General features: G+C 40.2%; 1 non-coding gene across 1 annotated transcript; it reads right to left on the reverse strand.

Moving 5' to 3' along the window:
• Positions 1-7,467: 7,467 nt before the first annotated feature.
• On the reverse strand, positions 7,468-7,568 carry LOC122709735. Its single transcript, XR_006345703.1, has one exon. It is a non-coding gene; the product is annotated as a U6 spliceosomal RNA (small nuclear RNA).
• Between the last annotated feature and the right edge of the window lie 639 nt (positions 7,569-8,207).

Genomic DNA, 8,207 nt, shown 5'->3' on the forward strand with positions numbered 1-8,207 from the left:
CTTACCAAGGATAGTGCCCCATGAGGCAATAAAGCCCACGTGGTCATCTTACCTTTGACACCTGCTGGGCCAGGCCAGGTGCCAAGCCAAAGCCCAGCATCCATTACCCAGTAGCCATTGCTCACTCGTTATTGCCCGGTATCCATTACCCAGCAGTCTTTGCCCGCCTGCCATTGGACAGCAGCCATTACCCAGCAGGCTTTGCCCACCTGCCATTGGACAGCAGCCATTACCCAGCAGGCTTTGCCTGGCAGTCATCACACGGCAGCCATCAACCACTGCTGTTACCGGCCCTTGCAAGCAGAAGGCCCGTGCCCCCTGCTACTGTCCAGCAGCCATTCATGTTGGTCTCTAGTCACCCAATATGAAACCACAGCCACCCATGCCACAGCTGCCCTCTTGCAAGAGGAGTTGACTGTGGAGTCTCCCTTCCTGACCCAGGAATTCTTTAAAGCTATAGGGCCACCCTGAGGACCCGGGCCAGTGTTCCCTGGGGATTCATGGCAGTCAGGCCCCGCCAGGACGTTTGCAGGAGGGTTCCCAGGCCTTGGGGGGATGATATCCTTGGGAGGGAGAGAAAGTGACTTCTCACAGTGAGCAGAGACTGAGGCTGAGTGACGCCTGACCACATGGGCAGTTGTCCAAGGAGCCAGCCTGTAAGGGTAGTCTGGAATCCATCTGGAATTCTAAAGCGATTCCTAAATTTTTTTTACCACAATGAAGCTCACTTCTGGGGTTGGATGAGCTCTTTCAGATGTTGATGTGGGTAAAATTGACCATCTAAAAGGGTGGGTTAACTATGAACTTCTGACCTGCCCAAATGGGTGTGCCTTCAGCCTTCCAATCCGCATCATCTTTGGTTGGCCAGTCACTTCCTTTCCTCCCTCCACCCCTTAACCTCTAGAGTGCTGTCTCATCTACAAGTAAACGCAGCACAAAACAATTACAAGATTGTGCTCCTATAATTGTGGAGGAAGAGGACTTGGGGGTTAGCAGGAGTATGTCATGTACATTGTATCCCAGCCCAGAGCCTTGTCACTTTGCTGTGGTGGGACAAAGCCCAGGTCACCTTGAAATCAGAGGTTCTACCTAAGAGATCTTGGAGCAGAGCAGGGCCCCAGAGCAGCAGGAGACCGCATTCACAGCAACTGGAAGAGATGGGAGGAACATGGTGAATAGCTCAAGGGTTTTCCCACCTCCCTGGAGGTGGAATGAGAGCAATCTGTTTTGTGATTGTCACTGTGACTCTTTTCTGCCCAGGCTGCATGGCCTGGGAAACATGGAGAACTAAAGCTACTGTGGTACCTCAGAACTTGGAAGATTGACAGACAAATGCTGCCAGAGAGACTGCTGGCTTTGGGAGTCATTTTGTAGACAGGCTCCTGTTGGTGCAAGTGTTTGTGAAAGGTCTTAACATTCAGCCTCCTATGCCGAATTCATGACTTAGGTTTCAGAACCCTGGACCAGTCCAAGGCACCACACACTCCCAGACTGCTATGAATGAGTTCAGAGGACAATTTGAAGCAGTGGAAAGGCTTATATGAAGAAATCAACCAGAAACTGGATTTGTTTTCATTAATGAAATTTCAAAATCTGTGCCACATCTAAATATAAATCATGGACTAGAACTGTATCCTAGAATGGCATAAAAAAAAAAGATTTTGAGTAAAAATATGACATTTCCATCCTGGAAACAGAATTTCATCTTGGAAGCTTCAAGTTCCAAGTTTCAAATATTAAAGTTACAAGCTTATCACAACATTTTCAGCATTGACTGATCATGCAAGTAAAGTGGTGAATTTATCATTTCATTTTTAAAAGAAGTTATTTTACATCATTTATATCCCTTGGGTAAGGTCAGTTTGGGGGCTTTGGTTTGTTTGTTTGTTTTATTTTTAGGAGAAGACATTTCTGATGAAAATAAGATTCACGAGGACAATCCCATAAGCTCTAGCTGCAAGAAGATTAGCCTGTGGGCTGCAACTATAAAAGAGCATGCCTGACAAGATTACTTCAAGTTTGTGTACATCATAGTCTTAACACTGTACTCTCTAAAATTAGGGATCTTCAAACAGAAAGAGAGAGACAGAAAAAGTGGATGGCATGTTGAAATTTCTATGGGGTTCATGTTGTGCTAAAGAAAGACTATTCTTTAGTTGTAATGTACAATATACAAATTACGGAAGTTAAAGCTTGACAAAATCTTTCTAGCCCATGGGAGATATGCAAAGGTTAAAGAGGAAAAGTTGATTAAAGTAGTTAAAATTTTAAAAGATTGAAAAATTATCTTAATATTAAGTTGGTCTGTAGAGTTTATCAACTAAGAAGAAATTTAGGTAGAGAAAATATATATATTTTCATATATATATTTCATATATATATGAAAGCATACAATGTGGTATAAATTGATAGAAACTTCTTGATATCAGAATTAAAAGTCAACATTGTCAGAAAACTTCAGTTATGGATGGTAAATGATAGACTGTTGATTTCCAAAATTAAGAGACTAAGATGATGAAATTCACTTTTCATCCCTATTTTTAGACTAAAAGAAACTTAGATTTAAATTTGAAAGCGACAAGTATTCAGGTCCTTAATACTGTGATTTCATTCTGAATAATTGCCTTTTATTTTCAATGCCTATTGTGTCTTTACTGTACCTCATGTCACAATTTAATCTCTTTTTAAACTTAATTTAATGCCCAATTTAATCTCAATATGACAACTAATAATTAAGAGAACTCATGTTGTGTAGCTTAATGTTTGGTTGTGTTGGTCATGTATACGTGTCATGTACGACATTGTTTCATACCATGCAATTTAATGAACAGCATCACTTGATATGTTTATTTCTGAAGAACAAAAAGCCAAGCTACCATCTTTTGAGAACCAAAACATAGGTTTTCATGGTGATGTTGTGAACAGCAAGAGATTTTGTACACTACACTACTTTTAGCGTTTGTACGTTACATGTTAAGAATGTGCAAACTTCTAGGTTATGTGTATGTTACATGTACAAATCTAAACATTATACACACAAATATGAAATAACCATTTTGTAATTATAGTAATTACTTGGATTAATATTTTGTACCTGTGCTTTTCAACCTTCTCCCCCCCTTTTTTTTCCATTTATTTTTATTAGTTGGAGGCTAATTACTTTACAATATTGTAGTGGTTTTTGCCATACATTGACATGAATCAGCCATGGATTTACATGTGTCCCCCATCCTGATCCCCCCTCCCACCTCCCTCTCCACCCCATCCCTCTGGATCTTCCCAGTGCACCAGCCCCGAGCACTTGTCTCATGCATCCAACCTGGGCTGGTGATCTGTTTCACCCTTGATAATATACATGTTTCAATGCTCTTCTCTCGAAACATCCCGCCCTCGCCTTCTCCCACAGAGTCCAAAAGTCTGTTCTGTACATCTGTGTCTCTTTTTCTGTTTTGCATATAGGATTATCGTTACCATCCTTCTAAATTCCATATATATGTGTTAGTATACTGTATTGGTCTTTATCTTTCTGGCTTACTTCACTCTGTATAATGGGCTCCAGTTTCATCCATCTCATTAGAACTGATTCAAATGAATTCTTTTTAATGGCTGAGTAATATTCCATGGTGTGTATGTACCACAGCTTCCTTATCCATTCGTCTGCTGATGGGCATCTAGGTTGCTTCCATGTCCTGGCTATTATAAACAGTGCTGCGATGAACATCAACCTTCTCCCCCTTTTTACTCAGTGAAATGTTTCAAAGGAATTCTTTCTTGGAAGCCCAATTTGCAAAACAGACAAAGGTGACTCTGCTCAGGTGTCGGTGGGGGCCAAGAGGCAGCCTTTTAGTTTTACTCTCAATGGCACCCATGCCCTCACAGGGGTCTCTGGTGCTGGAGCCCTGGAAACCATGGTCAGTGTATAACGCCCTGCATTTGTAGTGGGCTTGTATATGTGTTCCAGCATTTCATCTACATAATGTTGTTCAGTGTAACTCCACTTTGCAGATGAGAAAATGAGGAATCGGATCCATTTACTTTCCTACTGCCACTTAACTACTGAGTGACTTGATCTCAACCCCTGACTCCAGTGTTACTGCGGTGATTTCATACTGTCTACAACCAGAGAAAGCACACTCAGAGTCTCATCCCAAGTAGGCTGAGATAGAATTCACGTAAAGCGCGTTTCTTGTTGTCTCTCTTTAGCAGATGTGACTAGCAGTCATCACATGGGTCTCACCCCTGTGGTTTACCAAGATTATGGATTGCAGAGGTTATGAGATGTGTGTAATTCCCAGCCCATAAACCTGGCCCTTTCCTCACACTTGAGAAAGTGTCTTGGATTATGGGGCATGAGGGTGAGGTTATTATCCCGATCTACTTTTATTTATGAACGAGGTGAACAGTTCACAAGTTTCAGTGTTTTAATTATTATTGGAAGCAATTGCTTTTCATCATCCTAGTTGAGAGACAGTATATCTAAAGAAGTAGAATTAGTGCTCAGCATCTTGAGAAACTATTAGAATATAATAATAGAATCAAAAATTACCTTGGTGGGAGAAGAGACTCAATAGGAGCCAAAGAAAAAAGGAAAATTAAGAAAGAAAAGTAAACTGCTTGGGTATAAGATGAGAGGGGTTTAGTATAACTGGAATTAATGTAGCAATCAGAATTATAATATTTAATGCCAGTCAGTGATGAAACACTTAATTTTGCATATGGCAAATATACTTAATACCAGTCAGATGTTCACCAAATGAACTTTCCAATTTACTTCTGAGGATCTAAAATATCATGAAATAGAGTTGGAAGGAGCTACAACTGTCAGGGAAATGCAAAAGAAAACCACAAGATGTTACTTCTCACATGTTAGAATGGCAGTTATCAAAAAGACAAATAAGTGTTGGCAAGGATGTGGACAAAAGGGAACTCTTGTGCACTGTCGATGGGAATGTAGACTGGTGCAGCCACTGTGCAAAACAGTATGGAGGTTCCTCAGAAAATTAAAAATAGAACTACCATATGATCCAGGAGTTCTACTTCTGGATATTCATCTGAAGGAAATGAAAGAACTCACTTGAAAAATTACATGCACCTCCATAATCACTGCAGCATTATGGAAGAAACCTAAGAGTCCACTGATGGATGAACAGATAAAGAAAAAGTGATATTTGTGTATACATCATGGAGTATTATTCAGTCGTAAGAAAAGAAGGAAATCTTGCCATTTTTGACAACATGTATGGACTTCAAGGGCATTATGCTAAGTGATATAATAAGTCAGATACATAATAAGTCAAAGACAAATACTCTATGATCTCACTTATGAAGTCTTAAGAAAAGAAACTAAACCTATGGACACAAAGAACAGATTGATGGTTGCCAGAGGTTGAAAAGGAAAAATGGGTGAATAGGGTCAAAAGGTACAAACTTCCAATTAAAGTCATGGGGATGTAATACATAGCACAGTGACAATGATTTATAATATTGTATATTGAAAGTTGCTAACAGAGTCGATATTTAAGTTTTTATCATACTACACAAAAATTTGTAACTGTGTAGTGATGGATGTTAACTAGACTTACTGTGGTGATCATTTGGCAGTATATACAAATATTGAATCACAATGTCTTGCGCCTGAAACCAAAGTCATATGTCAATTATAGCTCCAGAACAATGACAAAAAGGAGGCACAACTTAAAATCTTTGTGAAAAAAACAGAATGATTTGAATCTGGAGAAGAGAAAACTAAGGTTTCAACTGAACCAGTCTGAGGAGAGAAACATAAAAAGAATATGGAGCCATTTTGCCTTAGTCTCTTCAAGAGCAAGATGAGATATTTATAAGAAATAGGTAAGATAGTTTTGCCACGTTGATGGTGTTAGAATAAGATAGGAGAACAAGTGAAGTTCAGAAGCTCATTAAATACAGGGAAAGTTCTCACTTAGCTAAACAATTGAAGTTTGTTTTTAAAGACAAAGACATGGACCAAGGAGTTCCTCTGGGTCTCTCATATATGGTTTTATGGTTCCAATGGCTAGCAGGGGGCTTCCACAGCGGCTCAGCAGTAAAGAATCTGCTTGCAATGCAGGAGACGTAAGTCCGATCCCTGGGTGGGGAAGGTTCCCTGGAGGAGGGCATGGCAACCCACTCCAGTAATCTCGCCTGGAGAATCCCATGGACAGAGGAGCCTGGTGGGCTACTGTCCACGGGGTTGCAAAGAGTCGGACACAACTGAAGTGACTCAGCACACAAGCACACGTGGCCAGCAGAATGCAAGAGAATTTTTAGCAGAGGAATTACAGACGTGCGGCCACGGTCATGGCTCAGGATGTGTTAACAGATGCTATGGGGAAACTGGTTCTGGTTCACATCATTTTAGGGGGTACTAGGTTCAGAAAAGGAATACGGATGTGTTCAGGACAAGACTTCTCAGAACCCTTGATAGGTTCATGTACATTGTAAAGCTCTCAGCACAAGAGAACCAGAAAGTGTTTTACTAACTTAAATAACCCTTTTCCTACCTCTTTTTACCTCACAGAGCATGAGACTGCTGGGGAACACAGTGTGAGAAATGCTGACGTACAGCACTATTCTTAAGCAAGGACGCACAGTCAGAAAGTTGGCAGATTCCTCCTAATTAATAAGAGAATTCAGTATGTCTGGGATCAAACGTAGGAATTTCACACTCCCTTTCCCTCCCCCGAATCACACCGGAGTAGGGTTCTTTGGAACACCAGAGAGGAAGAAGAAATGGGAGGGTCTTGCCCTCAGGAAGCTTGCAGATGAGCACGCAGCCGCTGACCTGGAGCCTCACCAGCGTGTCCTCTGTAAATGTTGTGTTTCTACCTCTCATGTAACTCTTACCTTATTTTGCTTTGTACAGTGGTTATTTTAAATCTCGTATTAACTGAGTGCCCTCTACACGCCAGGCACTGGCTTAGTGCCACAGAGGACAAAGAAATGAGTCTTATCTTCTGCGCAGTTAGCCTTCAGGTAAAGGGCAAAATTGAAGCGGAAGCTCCAACACTTTGGCCACCTGATACAAACAACCGACTCCTTGGAAAAGACCCTGATGCTGGGAAAGACTGAAGGCAGGAGGAGAAGGGGACGACAGAGGATGAGGTGGTTGGATGGCATCACCGATTCAACAGACATGAGTTTGAGAAAGCTCTGGGAGTTGGTGATGGATAGGGAAGCCTGGCGAGCTGCAGTCCATGGGGTCGCAAAGAGTCAGGCACAACTGACCAACTGAACCGAACTGAACTGAACTGAAAGGGCAAAATGTTAGAAAGGTACTTACTGATTGTTTTTCTTTTTTTTTTCCCCTATTTTGACAAACTGACAAGTAATGGACAAGTGAAATTGTATATATTTAAGGTGTACAACATGACAATATGTGTACATTTTGAAATGGTCACCATAATCAAGTTAACTAACACATCTATCATACCACATGGTTACCTTTTAAAAAAAGTATAGAATGTAAATTTGCATGTCATTCTTATGAAGGGGCCATACTGATTTTCGTATCATTCCAGGGTTAGTGTATGTGCTGCCGAAGCCAGCACTAGTCAGATTGTTAATATAAGTCTTAGATCTCCTGATATATGTAAAAATGTTCCATTAGTTTTAGACATGTGAGTATACAGATGCACCTTCATGGCTGTTATTTTCCTTTGCCACACCCCCGACCTCTAGTTCCATACAGGAAATGAAAGGCTCTTTCCTAATATAGCTTCAAATTCATGTTTTGTGTGTCTAAGTTTCCCTGAACCTATTTTTTTTAATTGATTTGAAGGAGAGGTAGGAAATTTAATATTAATGTTGCCCAATCTTATATTCTTTTTTCTTTACAATCTTTTGGGCTTACCCTTTATTTCTTAATTATTTTCTTCTATATTTATTTTTTCCACTTAAAGCTAAATAATACAAAATGAAGTGAAAGTGGGAAAGTTTTTAAAAATAATTATCAGTATTACCCTTTAAAATTTTGCTTTATGAAAAAATTTTTAAAGCTATTACTCATATGGAAGTTTTAGTATTCATTAATACATGCATTTTGTGCAAAATCAGCAAACTCTACATTCCCGGTTTGGCTGTTATATACACAAATTAATGAATGTACTTTAATGAATTTGATTAATATGCAGCAGTTTAAGATCCATTTTGTATTATTAGCACAGAAATGTTCCTCACTGAATGCTGCT

This window comes from Cervus elaphus, chromosome 15, assembly GCF_910594005.1.
Source record: "Cervus elaphus chromosome 15, mCerEla1.1, whole genome shotgun sequence".
NCBI lineage: Eukaryota > Metazoa > Chordata > Mammalia > Artiodactyla > Cervidae > Cervus > Cervus elaphus.